The sequence below is a fragment of the Ovis canadensis genome, chromosome 20 (assembly GCF_042477335.2).
Source record: "Ovis canadensis isolate MfBH-ARS-UI-01 breed Bighorn chromosome 20, ARS-UI_OviCan_v2, whole genome shotgun sequence".
Classification (NCBI taxonomy): Eukaryota; Metazoa; Chordata; class Mammalia; order Artiodactyla; family Bovidae; genus Ovis; species Ovis canadensis.
This window is the reverse complement of record NC_091264.1, coordinates 64,477,984-64,494,823: the sequence shown is the minus strand read 5'-3', so window position 1 is coordinate 64,494,823 and position 16,840 is coordinate 64,477,984.

Here is a 16,840-nt window from a genome sequence, read left to right as displayed (position 1 = left end):
TCAGTCGCTCGGCCATGTCGGACTCTCTGCGACCCCATGAACCGCACCACGCCAGGCCTCCCTGTCCATCGCCAGCTCCCGGACTTTGCTCAAACTCATGTCCATTGAGTCAGTGATGCCATCCGACCATCTCATCCTCTGTCGTCCCCTTCTCCTCCTGCCCTCAAACTTTCCCAGCATCAGGGTCTTTTCAAATGAGTCAGCTCTTCGCATCAGGTGGCCAAAGTATTGCAGTTTCAGCTTCATCAGTCCTACCAATAAACAGACTAACCTCCTTTAGGATGGACTGGTTGAATCTCCTTGCAGTCCAAGGGACTCTAAAGAGTCTTCTCCAACACCACAGTTCAAAAGCATCAATTCTTCAGCGCTCAGCCTTCTTCACAGTCCAACTCTCACATCCATACATGACCACTGGAAAAACCATAGCCTTAACTAGACGGACCTTTGTTGGCAAAGTAATGTCTTTGCTTTTCAATATGCTAAGTTGGTCATAACTTTTCTTCCAAGGAGTAAGCGTCTTTTTATTTCATGGCTGCAGTCACCATCTACAGTGATTTAGGAGCCCCCAAAAATAAAGTCTGACACCGTTTCCACTGTTTCTCCAGCTATTTGCCATGAAGTGATGGGACCGGATGCCATGATCTTAGTTTTCTGAATGTTGAGTTTTAAGCCAACTTTTTCGCTCTCCTCTTTCACTTTCATCAAGAGGCTTTTTAGTTCCTCTTCACTTTCTGCCATAAGGGTGGTGTCATCTGCATATCTGAGGTTATTGATATTTCTCCCGGCAATCTTGATTCCAGCTTGTGCTTCATCCAGCCCAGCATTTCTCATGATGTACTCTGGATATAAGTTAAATAAGCAGGGTGACAATATACAGCCTTGACACACTCCTTTTCCTATTTGGAACCAGTCTGTCGTTCCATGTCCAGTTCTCACTGTTTCTTCCTGACCTGCATACAGGTTTCTCAAGAGGCAGGTCAGGGGGTCTGATATCCCCATCTCTTGAAGAATTTTCCAGTTTATTGTGATCGACACAGTCAAAGGCTTTGGCATAGTCAGTAAAGCAAAAACATGTTTTTTTGTAACTCTCTTTGTTTTTTGATGATCCAGTAGATGTTGGCAATTTGACCTCTGGTTCCTCTGCCTTTTCTGAAACCAGCTTGAACATCTGGAAGTTCACCATTTGTTGAAGTTCACGTATTATTGAAGCTTGGCTTGGAGAATTTTGAGCATTACTTTGCTAGTGTGTGGGATGAGTGCAGTTGTGCGGTAGTTTGAGCGTTCCTTGGCATTGCCTTTCTTAGGGATTGAAAAGAATGAAAACTGACCTTTTCCAGTCCTGTGGCCACTGCTGAGTTTTCCAAATTTGCTGACATATTGAGTGCAGCACTTTCACAGCATCATCTTTCAGGATTTGAAATAGCTCAACTGGAATTCCATCACCTCCACTAGCTTTGTTCATAGTGATGCTTTCTAAGTCCCACTTGACTTGACTTCACATTCCAGGATGTCTGGCTATAGGTGAGTGATCACACCATCATGATGATCTGGGTCATGAAGATCTTTTTTGTACAGTTCTGTGTATTCTTGCCACCTCTTCTTAATATCTTCTGCTTCTGTTAGGTCCCTACCATTTCTGTCCTTTATTGAGCCCATCTTTGCATGAAATGTTCCCTTGGTATCTCTAATTTTCTTGAAGAGATCTCTAGTCTTTTCCATTCTGTTGTCTTCCTCTATTTATTTGCATTGATCACTGAGGAAGACTTTCTTCCTGAATATAAAATATAACCAATTTAAATATCCTAATAATTTTTGAAAATCATTTAGTTTTTAAGGAATCAGTTTGAATTTGTATTTTTTGTGGTTTAATAATATTTCTTTGTAATATATATCCTAAATAGGTATATGGTTCCTGCTCTTGTAATTTATCAACAGCAATATGTAACCCTTATTCTTTTAATTTAATCTCTGTATTTAAGAAAATACGTTGAAGTTCCTCAGCAGAAGGAGAAGCTAAAAGAATGTCATCCATATAATGGATAATATAGGCATGAGGGAATTGTTTTCTAATAAATTCAAGTGGTTGGGAGACATACAATTGACATAATATAGGACTATTAATCATAAGGGACTTAATTGAGGTCATACCTGAATGGTCTAGTGGCTTTCCCTAGTTTCTTCAATTTAAGTCTGAATTTGGCACTAAGGAGCTCATGATCTGAGCCATAGATAGCTTCTGGTCTTGTTTTTGCTGACTGTATAGAGCTTCTCCATCTTTGGCTGCAAAGAATATAATCAATCTGATTTCGGTGTTGACCATCTGGTGATGTCCATGTGTAGAGTCTTCTCTTGTGTTGTTGGAAGAGGGTGTTTGCTATGACCAGTGCATTCTCTTGGCAAAACTCTATTAGCCTTTGCCCTGCTTCATTCTGTATTCCAAGACCAAATTTGCCTGTTACTCCAGGTGTTTCTTGACTTCCTACTTTTGCATTCCAGTCCCCTATCATGAAAAGGACATCTTTTCTGGGTGTTAGTTCTAAAAGGTCTTGTAGGTCTTCATAGAACCACTCAACTTCAGCTTCTTCAGTGTTACTGGTTGGGGCATAGACTTGGATTACTGTGATATTGAATGGTTTGCCTTGGAAACGAACAGAGATCATTCTGTCGTTTTTGAGATTGGATCCAAGTACTGCATCTCAGACTCTTCTGTTGACCATGATGGCTACTCCATTTCTTCTAAGGGATTCCTGCCCACAGTAGTAGATACAATGGTCATCTGAGTTAAATTCACCCATTCCAGTCCATTTTAGTTTGCTGATTCCTAGGATGTCTACGTTCACCCTTGCCATCTCTTGTTTGACCACTTCCAATTTGCCTTGATTCATGGACCTAACATTCCAGGTTGCTATGCAATATTGCTCTTTACAGCATCGGACCTTGCTTCTATCGCCAGTCACATCCACAACTGGGTGTTGTTTTTGCTTTGGCTCCATCCCTTCATTCTTTCTGGAGTTATTTCACCACTGATCTCCAGTAGGATATTGGGCACCTAATGACCTGGGGAGTTCCTGTTTCAGTATCCTATCATTTTGCCTTTTCATACTGTTCATGGGGTTCTCAAGGCAAGAATACTGAAGTGGTTTGCCATTCCCTTCTCCACTGGACTCACATTCTGTCAGACCTCTCCACCATGACCCACCCTTCTTGGGTTGCCCCACGGGCATGTCTTAGTTTCATTCAGTTAGACAAGGCTGTGGTCTATGTGATCAGATTGGCTAGTTTTCTGTGATTATGGTTTCAGTGTGTCTGGCCTCTGATGCCCTCTTGCAACACCTGCCGTCTTACTTGGGTTTCTCTTATCTTGGACGTGGGGCATCTCTTCAGGGCTGCTCCAGCAAAGCGCAGCCGCTGCTCCTTACCTTGGAAGAGGGGTATCTCCTCACTGCCACCCTTCCTGACCTTCAACGTGGGATGGCTCCTCTAGGCCCTCCTGCGCCCGCGCAGCCACCATTCCTTGGATGTGGGGTTGCTCCTCTTGGTGGCCGCCCCTGGCCTCGAACGGGGCGGGGGGATAGCTTCTTCCGGCCACCGCCCCTGACCTCGGACGTGGGGTAGCTCCTCTCGGCTGCTCTTGTGCGCCGTCGCAGCCACCCGCGTCACAGCCACCCGCGCTTGTGCAAAGCAAAGGAGGAAAGGAAAGATATAAGCATCTGAATGCAGAGTTCCAAAGAACAGCAAGAAGAGATAAGAAAGCCTTCCTCAGCGATCAATGCAAAGAAATAGAGGAAGCCAACAGAATGGGAAAGACTGGAGATCTCTTCAAGAAAATTAGAGATACCAAGGGAACATTTCATGCAAAGATGGGCTCTATGAAGGACAGAAATGGTAGGGACCTAACAGAAGCAGAAGACATTAAGAAGAGGTGGCAAGAATACACAGAAGAACTGTACAAAAAAGATCTTCAAGACCCAGATAATCATGAAGAGGTGATCACTCACACTCATCTAGAGCCAGACATCCTGGAATGTGAAGTCAGGTGGGCCTTAGGAAGCATCACTATGAACAAAGCTAGTGGAGGTGATGGGATTCCAGTTGAGCTATTTCAATTTCCAAAAGATGATGCTGTGAAAGTGCTGCACTCAGTATGTTAGCAAATTTGGAAAACTCAGCAGTGGCCACAGGACTGGAAAAGGTCAATTTTCATTCCAGTCCCAAAGAAAGGCAGTGCCAAAGAATGCTCAAACTACCACACAATTGCACTCATCTCACACGCTAGTAAAGTAATGCTCAAAATTCTCCTGATGTTGAAGCTGAAACTCCAATACTTTGGCCACCTCATGCGAAGAGTTGACTCATTGGAAAAGACTCTGATGCTGGGAGGGATTGGGGGCAGGAGGAGAAGGAGACGACAGAGGATGAGATGGCTGGATGGCATCACCGACTGGATGGAAGTGAGTTTGAGTGAACTCCAGGAGTTGGTGACGGACAGGGAGGCCTGGTGTGCTGCGATTCATGGGGTCGGAAAGAGTCGGACACGACTGAGCGACTGAACTGAACTGAGGACTATTAAGCATTCCTTGTGGCCATACCTTCCAGTAATATTGAGACACTGTTTTTTTTTTTTTATTATTATTAATTGATGGTACAGTAAAAGCAAAATGGGTAGCATCAGATTCTTGTAGAGGAATAGTATAGAAACAATCTTTAAGGTCAATGATTTTTATTTTCCAACTTTGTGGTATCATAGAGGGTGCCGGAATGCCTGGCTGTAAAGCACCCATAGGTTCAATTATAGCATTAATTTTTCTTAAATCAGTTAACATTCTTCATTTTCCTGATTTCTTCTTAATACAAAGACAGGAGAATTCCAAGACTAGTAGTTGAGGCAATATGATTAAGAGATAATTGTTCCTCTACTAGCTGTTCAAGGGCCTGTAACTTTTCATGTGATAGGGGCCACTGCTCTGTCCAAACAGGCTCATCAGATTCCCATGTCAATTTAAGTGCTGTTTTTTGTTGTTCAGCAGTGGCCCTCACTAAAAAGCCCGTGTATTTTGAACAGCATTATATCCCATATTTGCCATAGTTTGTTTAGCTTGAGAAGATATGGTAGGATTTGGTACAGAAGCTCCCCATTGCATCAATAGATCTCGTCCCCATAAATTAACAGGGATATCTGCAAGTAAAGATTGGAAAGTTGCAGGTTGTTGTACAAGACCTGAATAGTTCAAAATAGTAGTACTTTTTTGAATATTTTGCATAGTTCCAATTCCAGTTAACATAATAGGAACATCTGTTAAAGTCCAAGAAATTGGCCAATGCTTTTTAGATATTATGGAAACATCAGCTCCAGTATCTACAAGTCCTAAAAATTGCTTATTATTAATATATACAGATAATGTGGGTCCAGAATTGAGACAGTTATTTCCTAGGCAGGTTGATAAGAAGTCTAGGGGTCCCCAAGGAGAGAGGGGTCTGGAATTCTCAAGGAGAAAGAAAGGACAAACATTTTTTCTCCCCTACATTCCTTAGGGTTATATAACAATAATGTATCCTGCCTGAGAACGGTCTCTGGATTAAACCTTCTGTCCAGTCCTGTTATCTTACAGTGTAAGTTATGGGATTTGGTCTAGTGAGGTCTTTACAACCTCCAGACATTCTTTTGATTCACTGTAATAACTAACTGGAGAGTATATAACTCCATTGCTAATACTAGCAGGGGGGTACTCTTTCTGTCCCTTCTGATGCCTATGTCAGAAGCTTTCTCTATCTCCTTTATACTTTAATAAAACTTTATCACACAAAAGCTCTGAGTGATCAAGCCTCATCTCTGGCCCCGGATTGAATTCTTCTCCTCCAGAGGCCAAGAATCCCAGCGTCTTTTCGTGGTTCAGCAACAACCTTTCAGAATCAGGTACAAAAGTTTGCCAATATACCTGTTTTCCTCCAGTTCTTTTAATATGAGATTTACTAGTAGTGATATAAGGTAATAATAACAATTGAGCTATACAATCTGCTTTTATTATTTGACAAGGATACTCTGTTTTCATCATAATAGAAAATTTGCCCTCATAATCTTCACCTATAATCCCCATTAAGGCTTGAACTCCCTTACTTGTTAAACTACTGTGTCCTAATAATAATCCCACACTTCCTTTAGGTATTGGACCTTTAATTCCAGTAGGGATTTTATAAATTCCCATAGCTGGCATAAGAATTAAATTATCATTGGTGGGGATATCTAGTGCTGAGCTCCCAGATGTTGCAGGAAGGAAGTTGGCAATGCGGGTGTATGGTTTGGAGGAGGTTGCTGTTCGCTGGCTGGGTACACAAAAGGAACAGCGTTCCAGGTTTGTTGAGAGCTCATATTGTTTGACGGGCCCTGAGTGGGGCCCTTCTTCCAGTTTCCCGACAAAGGGGATCCATTTTTATGAAATTTAGATCTATGCTGATTAGCCCCATGGTGGCCTTTATTACAGTGGGGGCATAATCCAGGTGTCTTTTCACTTGTAGGAGCAGGCTTATTAGGTGTATTTTTATTAGTCTTGCAATTTTTCTGCACATGTCCTCTCTTACCACAACTAAAACGTTTAACCTGCTGATTCGCTTGTTGGTTCAAGCCTGTAATGGCCTGAGCTGACGGTTGCATCTTATAGGGTTCTAATCCAATCTCATGACAAGCCTTAATATAATCCTCTAGAGGCTTTCCTTGTGCTTTGAGAGGCTGTAAAACCTTTTGACATTCTGAATTTGCATTATCATAGACAAGCATCGGTAATAACATATCAGATAATTCAGTCTGAGCAACAGTTCTCACCAAATTTGTTTTAATTGGGCGATAAAATCAGTATAAGTTTCTCCATTAGATTGTTTTACATTAACAGAAGAAGGATGAGACTGTCCCAGGGGGCTAACCTTTTCCCATGCTCTAAGACAAATCTGATTTGACTTATAAGTTGATCATCGAATCGTAGTTGTCTCTGAACCCCTGGATACGCCCCTGACCCCACTGATTGCTCCACAGTAATATTAAGAAGAAGATTAGTCACTGTATTTCTTTGAGCCTGTTGAGAGGCTTCAACTTGCCACCATGTTCGAGACTGTAAAAATTCTGAAGTGGATAAGCAAGTTCTAGCGATCATTTCCCAATTATATGGAATGAGTCGTTCAGACTGAGCCAAGCCCTGAATAAGACCTGTGGTGTAAGGGGATGAAGCTCCATATCGCGTGCATGCCTGTTTAATCTCCTTATTAGTTCTAAAAGAGAGAGGCGTATGCTCAAATCGTACCCTGGCTTGTGGAAGCTGAGCATTAGGGGGCACCTCAGTCATGATAACAGGCAAAACCAAAGCATCAGGGTCACCTTCTTGCCTCGCTGCTCCTACCACTTGTTGAAAAGATGAGAGAGCCGGCGTAGATGTCTTCGGAATTGTGACCTCGGCACGAAATACCCCATCATCCCATGGTATATCGGGATCTAGTAGAGGAGGTTTCTGAACTAGAGGGGGCTCCGGCCAAGGAGCCGAAGGCTGTGAGACTGGCCGTAAAGGGAAAGCTTCAGGATGTTGCTCAGCACCTCAGTTAACATGGGATTTAGAACTCAAAAACTGAGCCTCTCTCTCCCCTTCCAAAGGATTATATATTTCCCTTTATCCAGAGTTTCATAAACATGAGGCTGCCGGACAGGCGATTCCTGAGATGCAGGAAGAGAAGGAGTATCAGATTCTGAATCGGAAGAGTCAGACCATTCAGACTGTAAAAGAGCCAAAGTGGTATAAGTAAGGTTACACGGAGACCACACACTTAGAGGGATGGGGTCGCCAGACTGGGAGGCTGGACGCAAACCACAAGTCACTTCTTTCCACTCAATAAGACACAAAGTTCCTTTTTCTGGGTCCAACCAGTGACAGTGCTTATGAATTGCCTGAAACAAGTCCTGAAAAGTCTGTTCTTTCACTTTCACTCCAGAGCTACGTAGTAAGGTTTTTAGAAGTACGGTATAGTCAGCGTGCTTAGAAGGAGATTGCCCCGTTGTGTCCCTGCTTGACAAATCCAGGGGGCTGTACTCACCAAGTACTTTCACTGTCCTCCGATCTCTCAGTTGGAATTCCCTGCATCTTCTGGCGCTGTGTCGAAAAAGAGCCTCGAACGCTCCTTGCACCCTCAGGTCCCTGCTTGGGCATCAAATGTCGGGACCAGCCCAACAACGAACTGACCCGAGAGAGCAGTGCCGCAGAAGAGTAAAGAGAAAGAAGACTCGGAAATAAAGTGGGGATCAGAGGGCTGATGCCATCCACGGGCAAAAGCCCAGACCCCATTCCTTGCATGGCTTTTACTGTGAACATCTGCGTCCTTGTTCATTCTCTAGAGATATCTGTTCTTTACAATCTCAGATCAGGGATAAAGATATGCAATGCACAGTCCTCAGTGTCAAACCTTCAGGCCATTCATGACTGTTGAGCCTTTTGGCCAGTGACACCCTTTCTCAGCAATTCCCTCAAGGCTCTGGTTAGGGGAACAGTCACTAATGGTTTTCCATCAGTCACCCAGCCCTTCACCTGGGGGTGATGAGAAAGTCATTCTTATTTTTCAAAGAAGCCCCGTTAATTATAATACAGGCCTGTGCATAGCATACTCCCTTCATTTACCCTGCCATGTTTTCGAATGACATGCAGCCTGGTTGGAAGCGCTCGCCTCTCAGAGCAGGTCTGAGCTGGGCACTAGGGGCAGAGGAAGGGCAGAGAGCCTGCAGGCGGGTGGCCGTGGCTGCCTGGCTTCCTCCTCCTCACTTTCTGCTCCAGAAAGTGGCAGGTTCCAGAAACCATCCAGAACTGGGGCAAGGAGGCACTGACTGCAGGTCCTGGGGGTGGAAAATTTGGACCACAAGGGGCTTTTCAGGTGGCGCTCGTGGTAAAGAATCCGCCTGCCGTTGCAGGAGATGTTAGAGACCTGGGTTCCATCGCTGGGTTGGGATGATCCCCTGGAGAAGGAAATGGCAACCCACTCCAGGATTCTTGCCTGGAGAATCCCAAGGACAGATGAGCCTGGTGGGCTACAGTCCATGGGGTTGCAAAGAGTCGGACACGACTGAAGCGACTTAGCATGCGCACGCCCGCTGAAGAGTGTTCGGGTTCACTAGAAAAGCAGAACCAGCAGGACACGCATATGCACAGAGAGCAGGCTTAAGGAAGTGGCTTCTGCGACTGTGAAGCTTCTTGAGCTCGATATTTGCAAGGTGGGCTGGAAGCTGGAGGCCTTGGAAAGTGTGTCCGTCTGATGCAGGGGCAGTCGCAGGCAGGATTCCTTCTTGTTCTGGGGATGTATTCAGGCCTTCACCTGATCTGATGAGGCCCACCCACATTATGGAGGGCAATCTGCTTTACTCAAAGTCAAGTGATTTCAATGCTAATCTTATCCAAAAGTCTCCTACACAGAAACATCCAGAATAACGTTTGACCACACACCTGGACACTACGGCCCAGCCATGCTGACAGATAAAATTAGCTGTCGCAACTGGCGCCAGGAAGCGCTCAGAACCTGTGTTCAGCAGTCACTGTTGGACAGTTGTGGGCCTTCAGCTCAAGAGTCACTGGCCGTCATCAGGAGCAGGCTGCCATCTGAGCCCAGGGTGGCAGGAAGACTGCCTTCCCCGTGCGTGTGCTCTGCACAGCAGCCACGGCACAGGCAATACCGTCACAGCACATCTCCCAGGACAGGCTCCACCGTGGCTTCCTGGAGATGGCCCACAGGAATGTGTGTGTCCATGAACTTGTAGACATGGGGACTGGCCTCTGGTTCCAGGGCCGGAGAACAGCAGGGCCAGAGGCAGGACCTGAGAGAGTGCCCAGCTTCCTGCCCGCTGTGTGCTCCCAGCTGCCCTGGGTCCAGGCCCACGATGGCCACGAGATGACCCAGGTTCACTGAGCAGCCTGACTCTGTCTCAGGTTATGTCTGCAGCGATTTGCTCTTTATGCAGCTATTCCATCAACTCTCTTCAGTGTGCGTAGCAATGTGGTATATGTGTGTGTGTGAATTTAGATACACTGACTGAATGGAAACTAAAATGAATCATGCCGGAGGAATTTTTGTGGCTAATCTCATGTCTGAAATAACTCACTGCCCTCATTTCCACGTTCAGCCAGTCAAGCCCTGGAGCTCTGCCCCTTCACCTCCCAGGCCCTCCCACCTCTCTCTCCCACCTTGCCCCTTATTACTCTTTACCTGGATCCCACAGTGGTTTCTTAAGAGGTCCGCCTCCACCAGTGGCAGCCTCCCAGCCAACTCCAGCTCTGGCAGGGAGCTTTTCATTTTTTTTTAATCAGAAAATAATTTAATGCTTTTTCTTTCAATAACTAAACCTGAATAAATTTCAATTTAATCTCTTAAAATATTATCAGAAACTAATCTTTACACTGTTTCAGTTCCATTAGTTTATAAAGTTTCACACCTCACTGGTAAATGCATTTTTACTTTAAAAATCATATATTTTACTCATCAATTACATGATTAAATATTATTATACAGCAGTTTTTTTTCCAGTTTTGCTTTTTAAAATTTAATTAATTACTTTATTTCAATTGGAGGCTAATTACTTTATAATATTGTGGTGATTTTTGCAACACATCGACATGAGTCAAGCACAGGTGTACACGTGTCTCCCCTGCATCCTGAGGCCCCCACCCACCTCCCTCCCCACCCACCTGCGGGGGACGACCCGTGAAGGGTTAATGGTATGATGAGACCGCTTTAGAATTGTTACAACGCATTAACATGGCTCTTAGCCGCACTCCAAGAAGTGTAAGCCTGATTATTCTGGGTATAGTATCTTTAATCACCCTTATAGCAACTGCTGTTACTGCTTCTGTTTCTTTAGCACAATCCATTCAAGCTGCTCATACTGTAGATTCCTTGTCATATAATGTTACTAAAATAATGGGAATTCAAGAAGATATAGATAAAAAAATAGAAGATAGATTATCAGCTTTATATGATGTAGTTAGAGTTCTAGGAGAACAAGTTCAGAGCATTAATTTTCGCATGAAAATTCAATGCCATGCCAATTATAAATGGATTTGTGTTACAAAAAAGCCTTACAATACATCTGATTTTCCGTGGGATAAGGTGAAAAAACATCTACAAGGAATTTGGTTTAATACTAATGTTTCTTTAGATCTTTTACAATTGCATAATGAAATTCTTGACATCGAAAATTCTCCAAAAGCTACGTTGAATATAGCTGATACTGTTGATAATTTTTTACAAAATTTATTTTCTAACTTTCCTAGCCTTCATTCACTATGGCGAAGTATAATTGCTATGGGCGCGGTTCTGACTGTTGTGCTTATCATAATTTGTTTAGCTCCTTGTCTTATTCGTAGTATTGTTAAAGAATTTCTACATATGAGAGTTTTAATACATAAAAACATGTTGCAACACCGACATCTTATGGAGCTTTTAAAAAATAAAGAGAGGAGAGCTGCGGGGGACGACCCGTGAAGGGTTAAGTCCTGGGAGCTGCTCAGCAGGTATGCAGAGCCTAGGACATGTGCCTAAGCTCCCTGTCCCGCCACCCTCAAGAATTTTTATAGCCCTTAAGGCTCCAAGATGTTTGGTTTCGGCAACATTTCATAGAAGATAGATTATCTTATTGTGTATACTTCATAGAAGATAGATTATCTGATTGTGTTCTATATACAATGGTAAGGGTCTGGTGATTGTATCCTGAGATTAAAAACAATCTTGTAAGTGCCTTAAGTCACGTACTTTACCCTATATATACTGCAGCACAATAAAGCAAGGTATCAGCCATTTTGGTCTGATCCTCTCAACCCCATCTTTTGTCTCTCTCTTATTTTCTTAGCGGGGACGCTCCGTTCTCTCCCTGTGCAGGTGCGACTCTTGCTTGTGCTGGCCGCGGCACCCACCTCCCTCCCCACCCCATCCCTCTGGGTTGTCCCAGGCAGGGAGTTTTTTAAAATGCAAATCCCATCAAGTCTCAAACCGCAGACCTTCAGGGGTTCTCCAGACTGTCAGGATAAAGCTCAGATTGGGAGATTCTTTGTGGTATCACCTACTTCTGACCTTTGGCTCCAATAAACAAGCAGCCATGTCTTTGTAAGAATGCCGAGCTCTCCCCTTCCTCCCCATAGCTAATTTCCGCCCTGCATACTGGTCTTCTCTTGTTTAATGATCGGCACCTTTTCCTGCTTATTCTGCAGGGGATGTTTCCTCTCCACACCTATGTGCAGGAGTGTCCATCTGCCTGTTAAAGGCTCTGCCCTCTCCTGGCCCCGAGGAGCACGTGGAACTCAGGCTGGGCCCCTGGACACTCATCTCAGGACCTGGAACGTGACTGGCGTGCCTCAAGGAGGGGCAGGAAATGCTAGGAGCTCTTCCCCAGCTCTGAAGCGCCTTTGCCTTCTGCCTCTAGGGAGATTGAACCCTGTGCTTCAATAGCTGTTTGCCTTCCATAAATCCTTGAGGAAGTTCAGGGTGGAGTGATGCACTCTGCTCCAGGGAATCTGGGGGAACGGGTCTTTAGATTATTGGATGTTTCTGGGAATAGATTTTATGATCTCAGTCCTTGCATTTTAACAACATAAGAGAAGACTCTACACATGGACATCACCAGATGGTCAACACCGAAATCAGATTGATTATATTCTTTGCAGCCAAAGATGGAGAAGCTGTATACAGTCAACAAAAACAAGACCAGGAGCTGACTGTGGCTCAGATCATGAACTCCTTATTACCAAATTCAGACTCAAACTGAAGAAAGTAGGGAAAACCGCTAGACCATTCAGGTATGACTTAAATCAAATCCCTTATGATTATACAGTGGAAGTGAGAAATAGATTTAAGGGCCTAGATCTGATAGATAGAGTGCCTGATGAACTATGGATGGATGGATGGAGGTTCATGACATTGTACAGGAGACAGGGATAAAGACCATCCCCATGGAAAAGAAATGCAAAAAAGCAAAATGGCTGTCTGGGGAGGCCTTACAAATAGCTGTGAAAAGAAGAGAGGTGAAAAGCAAAGGAGAAAAGGAAAGATATAAGCATCTGAATGCAGAGTTCCAAAGAATAGCAAGAAGAGATAAGAAAGCCTTCTTCAGCGATCCATGCAAAGAAATAGAGGAAAACAACAGAAAGGGAAAGACCAGAGATCCCTTCAAGAAAATTAGAGATACCAAGGGAACATTTCATGCAAAGATGGGCTTGAAAAAGGACAGAAATGGTATGGACCTAACAGAAGCAGAAGATATTAAGAAGAGGTGGCAAGAATACACGGAAGAACTGTACAAAAAAGATCTTCATGACCCCGATAATCATGATGATGTGATCACTCACCTAGAGCCAGACATCCTGGAATGCGAAATCAAGTGGGCCTTAGAAAGCATTACTATGAACAAACCTAGTGGAGGTGATGGAATTCCAGTTGAGCTGTTTCAAATCCTGAAAGATGATGCTGTGAAAGTGCTGCACTCAATATGTCAGCAAATTTGGAAAACTCAGCAGTGGCCACAGGACTGGAAAAGGTCAGTTTTCATGCCAATTCCAAAGAAAGACAATGCCAAAGAATGCTCAAACTACCACACAATTGCACTCATCTCACATGCTAGTAAAGTAATGCTCAAAATTCTCCAAGCCAGGCTTCAGCAATACGTGAACCGTGAACTCCCTGATGTTCAAGCTGGTTTTAGAAAAGGCAGAGGAACCAGAGATCAAATTGCCAACATCCCCTGGATCATGGAAAAAGCAAGAGAGTTCCAGAAAAACATCTATTTCTGCTTTATTGACTATGCCAAGCTGTTGTGTGAATCACAATAAACTGTGGAAAATTCTGAAAGAGATGGGAATAACAGATGACCTAACCTGCCTCTTGAGAAATCTGTATGCAGGTCAGGAAGCAACAGTTAGAACTGGACATGGAACAACAGACTGGTTCCAAATAGGCAAAGGAGTACATCAAGGCTGTATGTTGTCACCCTGCTTATTTAACTTATATGCAGAGTACATCATGAGAAACGCTGGATTGGAAGAAACACAAGCTGGAATCAAGATTGCTGGGAGAAATTTCAATAACCTCAGATATGCAGATGACACCACCCTTATGGCAGAAAGTGAAGAGGAACTAAAAAGCCTCTTGATGAAAGTGAAAAAAAGTTGGCTTAAAGCTCAACATTCAGAAAATGAAGATCATGGCATCCGGTCCCATCACTTCATGGCAAATAGCTGGAGAAACAGTGGAAACAGTGTCAGACTTTATTTTTGGGGGCTCCAAAATCACTGCAGATGGTGATTGCAGCCATGAAATTAACAGACGCTTACTCCTTGGAAGAAAAGTTATGACCAACCTAGATAGTATATTCAAAAGCAGAGACATTACTTTGCCGACTAAGGTCTGTCTAGTCAAGGCTGTGGCTTTTCCTGTGGTCAAGTATGGCTGTGAGAGTTGGACTGTGAAGAAGGATGAGCACCGAAGAATTGATGCTTTTGAACTGTGGTGTTGGAGAAGAGTCTTGAGAGTCCCTTGGACTGCAAGGAGATCCAACCAGTCCATTCTGAAGGAGATCAGCCCTGGGATTTCTTTGGAAGGAATGATGCTAAAGCTGAAGCTCCAGTACTTTGGCCACCTCATGCGAAGAGTTGACTCATTGGAAAAGACTCTGATGCTGGAAGGGATTGGGGTCAGGAGGAGAAGGGGAGGACAGAGGATGAGATGGCTGGATGGCATCACCGACTCGATGGACGTGAGTCTGAGTGAACTCCAGGAGTTGGTGATGGACAGGGAGGCCTGGCGTGCTGCGATTCATGGGGCCGCAAAGAGTCGGACACGACTGAGCGACTGAACTGAAGTGAAGTAAAGTGAAAGTCGCTCAGTCGTGTCGGACTCTTTGTGACCCCATGGACTATACAGTCCATGGCATTCTCCAGGCCAGAATACTGGAGTGGCTACTCTTGCCCTTCTCCAGGGGATCTTCCCAACCCAGGGATCAAACCCAGGTCTCCTGCACTGCAGGCAGATTCTTTACCAGCTGAGCCACCAGGGAAGCCCCTTTATCTCTAAAGAAGCACTAACTCCCTTAATGGTGACATCAGAGCCTTATGACTAACAAAACACCTTTTGAAAAATGAGTAATTAATGGTATTCAACTCTCCCTTCATCAAAACCTTATACTGACCTTCCCCCACTGCCGCTTTGGAGTTGTCTCTCAGAGCTATCTGACAGACAGCATCCTCGTTTTGCCCCAAATAAAACTGAACTTGCAGCTCTCAAGGTGAGCCTCTTTTTTAGTCGACACAAGCAAAAAGCCCCCAGTCAGCCCCCTCTCACCCTGTACAGTGCTGTCCTGGGAGCTTCCCTCCTCAGCTCCCACGGGCCTTGCTCATCGCAGCAGGACCTGCGTGACTTTATAGCCCCGATCCCAGCGCTGTCTCTGCCTTGTCATTGACATGTCATGAGTGCTGGTCACGCCCCTTCATTACAAATAAATAGAGAAAGAAATCGGGAAAGCACCGTTTCACAGAAATGAAGGAAATAGATTCTGACTTTTCACCATTTTTAATGAAAATCTTAAATATTGTATAAATCCTCTGCTTGAAACAGGACATTCCTTGGAAGGACTGAGGCTAAAGCTGAAACTCCATACTTTCGCCATGTGATGCGAAGAACTAACTCATTAGAGAAGACTCTGACGTTGGACAAGATTGAAGGCAGGAGGAGAAGGGGACGACAGAGGATGATGGCTGGATGGCATCACCGACTCGATGGACGTGAGTCTGAGCGAGCTCTGGGAGTTGGTGATGGACAGGGAAGCGTGGCTGCTGCAGTCCATGGGGTCACAAAGAGTCGGACACGACTGAGCGACTGAACTACCGAACTGAATCGAACTGCTTGAAACAACGTAAAGTGAACGCGCTGCAGGCGCTCCCTGGCCGTGTGGTGCCTCCCCGGCGGCCCTGAGCTGGCGTGTGATGCCACCCTCGGCCCCTCTTGGTGTCTGTGGCCTCCCTTCTGCCGCCACTGTATAGTGGCCCTTGCTGGTCCGTTTTCTTTTGATGCGTTAGTCACATTTTTAAAAAATCTATTGATGTAATTGATTTACACTTGTCTGCGCCGGGGCTTTGTTGCGGCGCGCTGGCCCCTCACCGCGGCGCTGGCCCTTCACTGCGGCGGCTTCTCCTGCTGCAGAGCATGGGCCTCATGGCTCTGGGGCACATGGGATCCTCCCGGAGCAGGGAGCAAACCTGTGTCCCCTTCATTGGCAGGCAGATTCTTAACCCTTGGACCACCAGGGAAATCTCCAATAAATTCTTAATTATTTAAAAAGTAATTTAAAATAAAGAACTAAATTCCAAAGAAATAGCCTAAGCTGTTCTCCGTCGGGTCTCTGTCACCCACAGTGAGAAGGGCGCTAAATGCGCTGTCCTCACCGCCAGGACCCTGACTTGCCCTGAGTTGGGGGAGTTTGAATCACTTCTCCGAGGCACTTCATCTGGGTTCCTCTGGCCTGTGTCCACCGTGCTTTGCCCAGCTATGAGTCCATCTTTGCTCCTCTCCAGGGCCTCCCCTGTAGGTGTGCCCATCTCTTAGCCAAGATGGGTTCTAGCATAGAGGCCTCTGGGTGGGTTTGCATCACCCAGGATAGGGGTGGCGCCCCTCCGTTTCTGAGCCCCGAGGAGCCTTTCTGTGCATGGGTGGTCAGGACGGTCTCCTTGACCTGGAGAACGAGGACTCTGTAACCTGTTTCTCTCTTACCTGTGCAGGACTCAGCTCTCCTCACTCCCGCTGCGGTCTTCATCTTGCAGAGTCTGTCGGCAGGAGACAGACTCCA